The 13,903-nt window shown below is 41.9% G+C and overlaps 1 long non-coding RNA gene across 1 annotated transcript; it reads right to left on the bottom strand.

Annotated features, from left to right (window-relative positions):
- Window positions 1–2,025: 2,025 nt before the first annotated feature.
- On the bottom strand, window positions 2,026–9,871 carry LOC131404431 (uncharacterized). The gene is made up of 3 exons (XR_009219795.1): window positions 9,730–9,871; window positions 7,180–7,344; window positions 2,026–2,264 (listed from the first exon to the last, which is right to left on the bottom strand). It is a non-coding gene; the product is annotated as an uncharacterized LOC131404431 (long non-coding RNA).
- Between the last annotated feature and the right edge of the window lie 4,032 nt (window positions 9,872–13,903).

Raw genomic sequence — 13,903 nt, 5'->3', positions numbered from 1 at the left:
GCAACTTACCTTCTACCAAACTTATTAATCTTCTTTTTTCTTCCTTTCCTTCCCTCTAATTTTGTGAGTGCAGGAACTGAGTTATGCGTTAGAAAAAGCATCACACCAGATGTCATTACCTTTGCAGCTGTAGAGCTTACTCTGAACTGACAGAAAGCATACAAAGAGAGCTTTCCTCTCTCCCTCTGTCCACTCACCTCCATCTTACAGATGTACGCACCTGTGCATGCACACACATGCATGCGCACACACACTCATACACATGCACACAGTCACATAGGCAAGCCCACAAAGTGTACAGCTCTACACACACACACACACACACACACACATGCACACACATGTACTCACACATGCATGCACACACAGGCCCTCATATACAAACACACACACAGATTTGCTCACTCCCTAGGACTCACTGACTGGGTATAGAGGGTCTTAGAAAGCACATCGTTCAGGTAAACGGTCTGGGAAACTTCCTCTGCCTTCTCCTCTCAGACACACCCCCTCTTTGCTAGAAGCCAGCCTCAGGGACTTACCTGGTGTATTTTGTTAAAACAAAGGCTACAGTCACTTTCCAACAATGACAGCAATGTGACTCCACATTGTAAACAGAATTTTTATCTGTTGAGCAACACTTTTCTATCCATTGACAACTTTTTGCAGACATGTTTCTAGCTTTAATCTAGATATATAATTATGAAAATCAAGAGTAATTATTACTTGGAAGTGACAGTTTTCTTTATAAAGGATTCACCATGCTTTGAAAGAAGTCTCTTCGTGCAAACGAAACACGACTCCATTGATAAAATTTAACCACATGCTTGGCTGTTCAGGATCACCCTATCACATAAAGTTCTGGAGGACACTCACTACCTGATCCACAGATAATTAAAACTTAAGGTTCTTCTGAATAAACAAAAATTATGATGGGGAAACACTTGATTTGAAATCAAAAGTTAAAATGCATTGAGTGGAATTAACTGCTTAAAAAAAGAAAAAGGTGGGGTTGACCCCACGGCCTAGTGGTTAAGTTCAGCACACTCCACTTTGGCAGCCCAGCTTGGTGGGTTCGGATCCCAGGCATGGACCTACACCACTCGTCAGCCACTCTGTGGCAGTGACCCATATATAAAGGAGAGGAAGATTGGCACAGATGTTAGCTCAGGGCTAATCTTCCTGAAGCAAAAAAAAAAAGAAAAAGAGGAAGATTGGCAACAGATATTAGCTCAGGGCAAATCTTCCTCAGAGGGGAAAAGGAAAAAGGAAAGTTACTTCAGAAGACATTCAGGGCCTGCCTGGTGGCGCAGTGGTTAAGTACATGCACTCCACTGTGGTGGCCCAGGGTGTGCAGGTTTGGATCCCCGGCACACACCAATGCACCACTTGTCAAGCCATGCTGTGGCGGTGTCCCATATAAAGTAGAGGAAGATGGGCACAGATGTTAGCCCAGGGCCAATCTTCCTCAGCAAAAAGAGGAGGATTGGCATCGGATGTTAGCTGAGGGCTGATCTTCCTTACAAAAAAAAAAAAAAAAGAAGACAACGACATTCAGAAATTCTAAGGGCAAATTCAAGGCGGAAAAATAGATGTAGTCTGCACACCTGCGAAAGTGGGGCAGCCCCTGGAATCCTTTCCTTAGAGTTGCAGTCTTGAGGCTCCCTCCATACCCAGTGTCCAAATCCCTTTATCTTTCTTTGTTGCCAGCTGGCCCCAGGGTCATTGAGCAGTGCTAAATATAGGCCAGCCTTTTATATTTTTCACTTTGCTGGGGAAACGATCATATTTTTAGTCTAGATGAAAGCAAGGCAAATGACTACTTTTCCTGGAAAGCATATGTTTATAATTCCTAATTTTGCAAGAACCAGGCAGCAGAAATTCAGTCTATTAAAACATGAATCTAGTACATTTGCAAGAGTGGTGATATTTATTCCTACTGAACTTGAAATTATCTTGGATGCTAAAGAGATCTTTAATTATGTATAGACACAGGACAACAGAACACAATGCATCCTTGCTGTTTTTTTTTTATTTCTCAAGAGCAAGAAAATGATAAGTTAAACGTTTAATGTTCTTACAGCCTACATTTTATTTCCATCAAGTTCTGGAGTAAGTAAAATTTTTATTTTGGCATTAAAAAAAAAGTCACTGTATGAGATATATAGGTTTACAATTGGCCTGATGTTTTTCCATTGGATTCAGGAGGATACTAGGAATTCACAAGAATAGGCTTCTCCAATTTTCCATGGCATCTGACTTTACATCTGGAAATAGACAGAGAGGAATAATCGTACATGTGTGAAATGCTGTTGAGTTTTCCCAAGACATTTACATATGGCATCTCATTTTGAGCCTCACACAACCCTGCCATACGAGCCTAATTACTCTCTTTTCTGACCCTACCACAATGGTGGAGTTTGAAAAGTCATTTAACAGCAAGAACATCAAGGTCTAGAGAGGCTAAGCAACTTGATCAAGGTTTCCAACTAATGGAGGAATTAGAACTAGAATTCAGACTTTCTGACTCCCAGATCAGTCCTTTTCGACCACACTTACCAATCTGAATCCAATTTTCCAGTGGGGTCTGGTTGCCGTTGGCAACATGGCCTCTTGTGTAAGTACAGAGACTTCTCAACAAAGGACTTTCATAGTGTTGCTGGAGGGTTATCAAGGCCCTCTGAGGAATTCTGGAGTGTACCTCCAAGCTCCTCCCTCACCCAGCCTCAAACAGCACTTGCTCTGAGGAATTGCCTGTAGCCTTGATCTCCCCTGCCAATCCCAACTGATCAGTGTGACTGCCAGGAGCATCACAGTGCGAAGATGTCTTTGGCTGATTCTTCTAGGATCAGTGAGTAAAAGTGCCGTGAGTATCGGCCACTATACAAGTGTAGGAAATGGGAGTGTGACTTGAATGTCGATTCCATGGCTTTGCTTTACATGGTGTGTTTGAGACCAGAAGGTGCACATTTTCTTATAAGCCTGCCTTTCTGTCCTGAATACTCAGGCTGCACATTGTTTTGACTTCCAATGATTGGGACTCCCTTCAGAGTGCACGAAGGGACTTTTTATTTTCTTTTTGGGGGAGGTGGCTGGGAGGGAAGAGGTAGCACACTGTGTAAATCATACTCATTAAAACCTTAACTCCACTGTCTTTATCAGATTCTTTATCAGACGTGGCAAGGTTTCAAACCGGGAGCTGTTCCAGCTGATGGAAGCCTCCCCATGGAAGTGTTTTCTTTTTAATCTTTTTTTTGTGTGTGTGTGAGGCAGATCAGCCCTGAGCTAACATCCATGCCAATCCTCCTCTTTTTGCTGAGGAAGACTGGCTCTGAGCTAACATCTAGTGCCAATCCTCCTCCTTTTTTTCCCCCAAAGCCCCAGTAGATAGTTGTATGTCATAGTTGCACATCCTTCTAGTTGCTGTATGTGGGACACGGCCTCAGCATGGCCGGAGAAGCGGTGCCTCCGTGCACGCCCGGGATCTGAACCTGGGCCGCCAGTAGCAGTGTGTGCGCACTTAACCACTAAGCCACGGGGCCGGCCCCCATGGAAGTGTTTTATTGGGCAAGCTCTGAAGTTAGTGGGGCCTTTAACTTGCTCCCCTGTGCTTCCCTGTGCAATACAGCACCCTCTGCTTCCCCCAGGTGACACCTGCCACTTACCTGCCTGTCTATGAAGGCTTCTGAGTTTGTTCCCATGACCTTTTGTCCCATAGGCCTAGGACGTGGCATGGATACTTTCTGATGAGGGTTGGGACACGGGGAAGCAAGAGGCTCAGATCCAGCATCTTCTCTTTGGGGTAACCAAGCGGTAAAGCGAGATTGAAAAGGCTAGGCTGCCAAGCGAGAGATCACTGAGATACAATACAAATACACTTGACAGTTTTGCTTATAATTGAACGACCACCGTGAGCTTTTAGAGTTCCCACCACTGCCAATTTGCAGACAAGCTGACCCTTCAGCACCAAATAGCATCAGAAAGAGGCAGTCCATCACCCCCTCTCCTCCGTCACTCCCACGCCCTGCACAAAGGGCGGCAGGATTGGCAACGGCACAGGCTCGAAGGGTAGATTTCTCTCCTAATCACAGATGCAGGGCGTGCGTGACCTGGGGCATAGCTTCCTGCTTTATGGAAATGCTCTCTCCTCTGCTTGCTCTCTGTCTCACTGCCTCATGACAAACTGCCTCCTTGTAGAGTCTCTATTCCTATGCCACTGCGTACCGCCTAGAGAGCCTATTATTGCTTTTGATCTCTTTTTGATGAGTTAACCCCTTTGCATGCTCAGATTTGTTGTTTGTATACACTCTTCTTTAACTGATGAAAAGGCAAAGGTAAAGCAACGCAGTCTTTGATTTTTATCTCCTACAGATTGAAGATGAATTCTAAGTGTGTTTTTAGAAGTGACTTGCTCCCTCCTAGATTTCATTTTCATCTGGCTAAGAAAGCAATTGAACGAGGAGCGAGGATTCCAGGAACTATAGTCGTGGCCATGTATTAGATACGTGCAACTTGCAGGTGTGTTCAGGTTGGGGCATCAAACAAACAGAAGTGGCTTTTTCTATGCACTTCTTTTCTTCAGTTTAAAATCTGAAATTCCAATGAGGGACAAGATTGTTATTATTTAATTATTAATTTATTTTTATTTATTTATATCTGCTTTGTTCCAGAAAAGATTCAAGGCAGCATAATGTATGAATTTCTGATCTACGTGCAGGACCAGTTCCATTTGATTTTTTTTTTTTTATCAAATGCACTTGTTAATGATTGATATGTTAATGATTTGATTAATCCATTGGGTGTGATTCATTTACATAGTCATTTACATTTCATCAACCTGTGTTTTCAAGGAGACACTTGACGTCCTTCTCAAAATGCTCCATTTCTCGGCGTGGGGAACTTTTCTTTTCCATAAGCAGACGAAATCTGAAGCTTGGAACTCTAACTGACAGGAAGCTGATATCTAAGTGTGGAGAGGATAAGTAATCTCACTGAGGCTTCACAAATCCTGGAGGAGCCCACTTTTTCTTAAGTCTATGTTTTTTCTATAAGGTATATTCATGAGTCTATAAAATTTCTACAAAATCTAGAAGTGAACAACAGCCCCTTGGCCATCTACCCCTAGCAGGCTGAGAATATGCCCAGAAAGCCTCAGGCCCTGGCACAGGGCCTGCTCTGCACCCAGTAAGGAAAGCTGTGCCCACAAGTGTCCCCCTGCTGAGCCTCGCAGTCTGCATGTGACCTTCTGGGCATTCTTTGTGGGTACAAACAGAGTTGAGTTCATGTGAAATAGAGTGGTTAGGCCAGAACGGTGGTATTTGAAATGATTTTAGTAGGACACAGACAGATCATCAAAAATTTGGAATGCATAGTGAGAAAATGGCTCTCTGCTTTCATTTTCATGTTCAATTCTCTTTCAGCGTTTCCAATTACATTAAGGAGAAAGTCTCTGCTCGGTGACATTTAACATCCCCCTCACTCCTACTAAGTTCAATTCTCAACAAAGAGCTGGCAAGCAGCAGTCACTAGCTACAATCTAGTGAGAATGTTCCATTTCTGTTGTATTTTGTTTTTAATTTTTTGTTTATTGCAGTAACATTGGTTTATGACATTGTAAAAATTTCAGGTGTACATCATTGTACTTCTATTTCTGCATAGATTACATCATGTTCACCACCCAAATACTAATTACAACCCATCACCACACATATGTACCGAATTATCCCTTTCACCCTCCTCCCTCCCCCCTTCCCCTCTGGTAATCACCAATCCAATCTCTGTCCCTATGTGTTTGTTTATTGTTGTTATTATCTACTACTTAATGAAGGAAATCATACGGTATTTGACCTTCTCCCTCTGACTTATTTCACTTTGCATTATACCCTCAATGTCCATCCATGTTGTCACAAATGGCTGGATTTCATCGTTTCTTATGGCTGAGTAGTATTCCATTGTGTATATATACCACAGCTTCTTTATCCATTTGTCCCTTGATGGGCACTTAGGTTGCTTCCAAGTCTTGGCTATCGTGAATAACGCTGCAATGAACACAGGAGTGCATGTACCTTTACAAATTGGTGTTTTCAAGTTCTTTGGATAAATACCCAACAGTGGAATAGCTGGATCATATGGTAGTTCTATCCTTGATTTTTTGAGGAATCTCCATACTGTTTTCCATAGTGGCTGCACCAGTTTGCACTCCCACCAGCAGTGTATGAGAGTTCCCTTCTCTCCACATCCTCTCCAACACATGTTGTTTCCTGTCTTGTTAATTATAGCCATTCTGACGGGCGTGAGGTGATATCTCATTGTAGTTTTGATTTGCATCTCCCTGATAGTTAGTGATTTTGAACATCTTTTCATGTGTCTGTTGGCCATCTGTATATCTTCTTTGGAGAAATGTCTGTTCAGGTCTTTTGCCCATTTTTTAATTGGGTTGGTAGTTTTTTTGTTGTTGAGATGCATGACATTTCTGTTGTATTTGGATTAATGTTTACCCTCTCTATCAACTGATGCTAATTGTCATTTGAGGAAGTGATATAAAGTCATCTTTTAAAATAAATGTATTCAAGTATTTTAAAAATCAATTTTAAAAAAATTAAATAATTATATAGGTGATACATAAATGATAACATTTGGGGTAACAGGAGGGAAAAGGTAAAGAGCTTTCAATGAAAGACAAGCAGCTGACGTCCTGAGAAAAAGTTAGCATTAACCCCAGAGAGGCTGAGTCTGAGACCAAAACTCCTCCTGACAAGCCACCGGAGGTGATGAATTTCTGGTTACTGGTTTCCCCACCTATAAGCTGGATATAATAAAAATATTAACTGTTTCACGCATTTGTGGCTAAAGATCAAATGAGATATTGTAAGGGAAAGCCTGTTACAAATTATAAAGTATTATACCCATGTTTGGGATCATCACAATATACGAGCAATGGGGGAGGGATAAGAGACGATAAAAGGAACTTAAGTTGAAAGAAACTAGTTAACTAACTAAAAAGAAAATTCTGCTGCCTCTAGGTAAATGGGCCTGGTTCTTGGAAAAGCAGGAAGAAGCCCAGCTTGTAATTTGTTTTATACAAGGGTAGGGATCAGAGGAATAAAAAATTAAAATCAAATGAACAAAAAAACCTGCTTTAATTGGAGGACCCACCGGGAGAGCAGAGAAATCTTGACAGACCTCAAGTCCGGGTGCAACTTTCCCGAGGGTAAGGCCTCCACAGAGCGGGGTTGGTGCCTCTCTCTGCCTGCTGGTGTCTGTCAGCCGTGATTGCATCCTCATAGGTCCCAGCATGTGCAGCAAAGCAATTTGGGTCCGTTCCACATCCAGCTGCTGAGTGGGATGCTAGATGGAAAGGGACAAGAACAGGCAGAATCAACCCCACGAGACAACAACACTGTCCGCTTCCCTTAACACCCAGCGCCCAGTACAGTGCCCAACAGAGTGGGTGCCCAGGAAGCATTTGTTAAATGAGTGAAAGGAAGAAGAAAGGGAGGGAAAGAAAGCCCCAAAGAGCTCAGGCAGCAGAGGCGAAGGCCTGGCATTTTATCCCAAGCCTCCTGCCCCTCTCTGTAGAAGTGACAGTGAGGAGGCAGCACAGCGTTCCTGAGCGTGGGCCTTGGAGTCAATGGAACAGAATTTCAGTTTCACCTTGATCACTTACTAGCTGTATGACACTGGGCATGTTACTAACTTCTCCACTGTCAATTTTCTCTCGGTAGTATGGGAATGATCATAACAGCTTCATTCAGTTTTTGCTAGTATTAAATAAGATAAAATATGTGCACATGGTAGATGGGCCAGAATTGTAGCTTTAATTATTACTGTTGTTGTTTATTATATATGTTCTACAAAAATGCAGAGAAATTATTTTGATTCTGTTAAAAGTGTGACATGATATAGATTTTTATTCCATAAACAAATTCTTATACTTTGCTTCCTAATTAGACTATATCTGTCATGTCTGTAATTCCTGTGTAATTAAATTGAAATTAAATGTCAATTTACTTTGAATTACGGACTAATTCTATGTATACATGCCACGCAATCTGCATTTTGTTAGAAGATGACAACCAAAAATATCTTGACAATCCCTCTGTAATTACACAGTGATCTGATTAAGATCAGCGTGACAAACTACCTGCCAAGGCCTGAAGAAGGAAAACCATGAGCTGGTGGAGGTTAGGCCCAGGAGGGGAGGGGAGAGCGTGAGCTCACTGATGACCTCGCCATTCCCCAGGAACCCACGAAATCCTGAACCGAAGCCAGTCACCTGTGCAGGTGGTGGGGGTGTTCCTTTAAAAGAAAAAAAATACCTTAATTACAGCACACACTAACTGGCGCTGCTTCCTCTTCACTCTCTAACCCAGCTGTTTTAATTAGACTGGTGTCTGGGGTCCTGAATCCTCATGCCTCAAAGACAGTGATAAATGTAGAGATAATACTTCAAACCTCATCCAGGAATTTTATCTTGGTAATACACAAAATGGCTCCCATCCTCTGATTTAAAAAAAAAAAAAATTGAAATACTTTATATTCTATTCTTTTATAACCAACAAGCATGTTAATGTTTATAGCATCTTGAGAACAAGTGGCAGTGGGAAAAGCTGAGGTAAGTGGGGTAGAGGGGAGGGGAGAGCCAGGGCATGGAAAAGCCACATCAGGAGCCGTGAGCAGCACTCCGCAGGGCACTGGGCTCCGGTCTGCTAAGATGCTCACAGATGTGAGCAGCGCAAAAATGGAAAGGCTGCCACCTATGCTTTCTCCCCTGTCTCCTTCCCCCAAATCCTCCCCGTGGCCAAGGAAAGTCACCTCCCCTCAGCCTCCCTTTCCTTGTCTTTGCCCCTTGGCACCCTCCTCACCCACGTGTGGCTTATTTCTGACAGTTAACCAAACTTTACCCCAGTACTCTGGGATCCAGCCTCTGGTCCTGGATCCAGCCTCATCATCTGAACTGTATGGACTGAGCAATTTGGACTGATTATTTTCCATTAACTCAGCAAAAGGCCCCCTTTTCCTGCTCCACACCAGGCCCCAACACTCTGCAGGGCCCCCAGGGGCAGTCTCCAGAGGCGGGGTGAGAGGTCCTCCAAGCTTACAGGTTGGGAGTGCACAAGAGAGAAGAGGCCAACAGACAGGGTCATGCTCCACCCTACACAGGGGGCACTGCCAAGAGCATGAAACTCAGAGTCCTGAGTTCTAGAACGAGCTCTATTTCTTACCCGCTATGACCCCAAGCAAGTCATTTAACCTCCATGAGCCTCAGTTCTCCCAAATACAAATGGAAATTAAAATAAATTGTCCTATTGCATAGGGTTGCTGGAAGAACAAATTAGCTAAAGTATAAGAAAATGTTTGGAAAGAGTAAAGACCTGTCTGTGTTTGTTGCTATTATTATCTTCATGGAGGTATTTTAGTCAGAGCTCTCTCTTTTGCAGAAAACCCAACCCAGCCTAAGGAGATCAGAGGAAAGAAGGGACTTGGGTTTTGGGGTCTCTTGTAGCTAAACTGTCCAGAGTAGATGCAGCTTTAGGCCTAGCTGGGCTCAGGGATCACACAGAGTCCTTAGACTCAGTTTCTCTGCGTCTCTGGGCTCTGGTGTCAGCTGTGTGCCCTTCTCTCTCAGGCCCCATGCAACACTGCACGACTGTTTCAGCTCGCATCCTCCCCAGCGCAAATTCAGTGGGAAAGAGCGTGTCCCAGAGCTCTCACTCCAATCCCAGGACATACCATGCTTCGAGCAATTGGTCACAAACCAATCACTGTGGCTGAGGAGATTTGGGGTGCTCTCCAGTGCTAATCCCAGCCTCTGGTCCTGGATGCATCCTCACCATCTGAACTGCAGGGACTGAGCAAGAAGAAGGGGGTGACTCCCCAGGGGCCTGAGGAGAAGAAAGAATGGAAGCTGGGCAGGATGGTCACACACACACACCTCAGAAGTCAAGGAATTTGTGGTTAGACCAAATCTTAGAACAAGAAGTAAGCAGGTGAGCGAAGGTGGAGCATGCTCCCAGCTGAGGATGGTAGAGGCACAACTAGAGAGACTCCTAAATAACAGATGACGTGAGGAATGGTCCAGAGCAAATGTGTCTCTATTCCATGCAGCTTTGGAACTCCAGAACTGGACAGTTCTGTTACAGAAGAGGCAGCCAGCGCAGCTGATTGACAGAAGCTTGGCCCAGATGATAAAATGACTGCCGATGTGCAGCTAAGGGTTACTTGAACTTTGCTTTCATATCAGGAGGTGGGACCCCATCTCTGTGAGCGTTTCTCTCCAAATAGAGTGCTCCTGCTGCAGGCATCATCAGAGTGTTTTTCAGGCCCTCCCCTGTTTGCCACCTGACCCTGAATGACATGCCTCACTTTCCACCATCCTGCTCCCTGGCTTCTCTTGAAAGCAAAAACAAATGCGTGTCTCTAGACTGGCTGCCGTGGAAGCGGCATTTAGCCCGCTGTAGGCTCGCCCGCTGGCCGAGGACAGCAGCAATGTGAAACGGATTCTGATACATCTGCCGGAGAATTTTTTAAGGTCATTGTGCTTGTTGCATGTGTCTCTTGTGTTCTGAATATTTCAGAATTTTGCATAATGGGCAACACGGAAAAGTCAACATTTTTCTTTTTTTGTCTGCCAAATTCCGTGGAGGATATAAAAAAGTACAACATTTTCTATGAAAAGGAAATTGTTACAGCCAAATATCTTTTAAACCTAAGCCTCCTATTGCTCAAAATATAAAGTCATCGATCATCTGTGATCGTCTTTTCTGTCTATTTGGTCATTTTGGAATTAACGAGAATGCAAAAGTATCTCTAGGACTTCGGCTCTGCCCATTATGAGCTTGGCTCTTCCTTTAACACTCATTTTAACTCGGCATGGTTCTCTTCATCCAGAAGGTCAACTCAGCTGTTCACAAACCAATAAAGCTACATGTTTGTCCTTGTCTTTATGTTTTCCTCTTTGTTTGACTAATTATTATCTGGACATGGGAATTTAAAATTCATAGGGTATATAAAGGGATACACTGCAAGGCAAGTTCCCCAGGCCTTCTGCCCAGAGTCTATCACCGTGAAACACCTTGTGTGTCTTTTCACACACATGGATGTCCCACGCCTCTACAAACAGTTTATATATATACTCCACTTTTTCTGTGAAGGGCTCATGGTATATATATTTTTCCACAAGTCACTTTTGCTTTTTTTTTCTTTTAATTGAACACTATGTGTTAAAGAGTGTTCCATACCACCACTCAGAAGATTCTTTTTTGCAGCGGCTACCGATGGACTGCATTTTGCTGTTATAAACTATGCTGGTAGATTAATTTCTAGTGGTAGAATTGCTTCATCAGTTCACATATGCATTTTATTGTGTTTTTTAAATTATATTAATTTATGAAGATTGAGTATATTCACATGGTACAACAAGAAAAAGTATAAAAGTGTATTTAGGAACAAGTAAGTTTCCTGAATACCACTGTTGGAAAGTCATTCAGTTCCCATTCCTGGGACAACTCCTGTTATCAGCTTCTTTTACATCGGCTGAGAAATGCAACATTCTGCCCCTTCCTTTTTCTCACTTAACCACATATCTTGGTTATATGGCTATAAATACCAGAATGTAAAGAAGCTCTCATTCTTTTTTGTAGTTGAGTAGCATTCTATGGAGGGATGTGTCATAATTTAATTTAGCCAGTCCCCTTTTGATGGATTTGTAGGTTATTTCCAGCTTTTTTGCTAGTTCAAACAATGCTGCAATAAATAATCTTCTATATACATCATTTGGCAAAAGAACAAATATATGAAAAGGAGGATACGTTTCTAGAAATAAAACTATTGGGTCAAAGGGTAGCTGTATTTTAAAATTTGGTAACTATTGCCAAATTGCACTTTGTAGAGGTTGTGCTAATTTACACTGCCAACAGAAATGTGTAGGACGTACTGTTTCCCCATACTCTCACCTTACCAAAACGTGAGAGAGTAAGAAACTTTTTGATCTTTGCCACACTGAGAGGGTAAATGGTATTTCATTACGGTATTAATCTGAGTATCTCTTCTTATGAATATGCATTGTTTAATATGTTTAAAAACCATTCATACTTACTTTTCTGTGATCTGACTGTGTTTTTTGTCTCTTTTTTCTGTTAGTTTGGTGTTCTCATTCTTATTGATTTGTAGGAGATTTTTACATGCTAAGGAAAGTAGCTTTACATGTGAATGATAAGTTACAATTTGCCATTTGACTTTATTCTTTTGTCATGAAGAAAAATTGATTTTTGTATAGTCTAATTATCAATCTCGCAATGTTAAGGATTCTATTTTTAGAAATGCCTCCCCCACTTGGAGATTATTGTTCAATTTTTTCATACATTCTTCTGGTATTATCTTAGATTTTTGTAGATTTTACATTTTAAATTTTTATAGATACTATAGATATTGATAAATTATAGATATTGATAAATTGATAATTGTGGGAGAATTGGGTGAGGGAAACTTTCTTCATGAGCGCATCTATGAAAGACTTCATTAATATGTTCCCACGTCAATCAATCAAGACAACACATTAAGCCTAAGACTATCTGTGATGTTTTATAGAATCTAATTCAGCAATAATGAGTAAACTGCCATTAATCTCCATTTGTAATCTCCCATTGGAAACTTTTTCTGGCTTTTCCTCCCTATAAATTTCAGTAAGATGCTTGAACATTCATTTTATTTTGATGCAGATAATATATATACTAAAGCATTCTCTCTGACTCAAATTAAAATCCACATAATCAAGAGAGAGGCACACAGACATGCACAAATATCCACATATAATAGAATTTCATGTCAAACAGCCTCATCTTCACACTGGCTCTAATAAAGGGTTTATACTCACTTGTAGCATGGATGATTTAAAAAGACAATTTAAGAAAGGATTTAGTGACAATGAGAAGTATTTGGAATACATTACTGGGAAAGGTTTCAGACTCAAGTTCTCTAAAAGACTGTAAATGTAGAATGGGAATCCTTACTTGTTAAAACCAGCTATGTTTTTGTGTGTGTGTGTGTGTGTGAGGAAGATTAGCCCTGAGCTAACATCTGTTGCCAATCCTCCTCTTTTTGCTGAGGAAGACTGGCCATGGGCTAACGTCCGTGCCCATATTCCTCTACTTTATATTGGACACTGCCACAGCATGGCTTGACAAGCAGTGCCTTGTTCTGTGCCTGGGATCCGAACCTGTGAACCCCGGGCCGCTGCGGTGGAGCACGCACATTTAACCGCTACGCCACTGGCCGGCCCCAAAACCAGCTCTGTTTTAAGGCAAGACTATGTTCTGGACTAATGGTTCTCAAACATGTCTGTATATCAGAATGACTGGAGAGATGATATACACAAACGCAGTTTTCTGCTGGGACAGCTAAGCTGATAGAAACAGAGTCAGCAGGTCCTGCCCTGTACCTTCTGACTTACAACCTGCCTTCTAGACCCAGAATTTAAAAACAATGTTAAAGGTCAGTCAAGTGTATGGATTTTAAAAAACTGTATATATGTTCTTTATTTGTGCCATTATCTCACTAAATCCTCAAAATAACCCTATGGAGAAGGTATTACTACACTATGAAGTAGTTATAATTGTTATGTCTGTTACACTGATTAGGAATATAGAACTTAAAGAGTTTGAACCCTTTTCTCAAGGTTGTACAACAGGGCAAACCCATGACTCCAAACCCAAGACTCTTAACCACTCCAAATACAGATAGGACAGCTAGTGTCACGATTGATGAACAAATGAGTAATTGAACTTTACTAAAAACATCATTAGAGAATCAGAATAATACTGCTCACAAAGGGGAAAAAGCAATGGAAGCAGCATTCCTAAAAATAAAAATGTGTGTCATAAAGAACTTGAAGCAGTCTTTACTTAAT

The sequence above is a fragment of the Diceros bicornis genome, chromosome 1 (genome assembly GCF_020826845.1).
Source record: "Diceros bicornis minor isolate mBicDic1 chromosome 1, mDicBic1.mat.cur, whole genome shotgun sequence".
Classification (NCBI taxonomy): domain Eukaryota; kingdom Metazoa; phylum Chordata; class Mammalia; order Perissodactyla; family Rhinocerotidae; genus Diceros; species Diceros bicornis.
The sequence above is the reverse complement of the archived record's forward strand: the minus strand, read 5'-3'. Positions and strand labels throughout refer to the sequence as shown.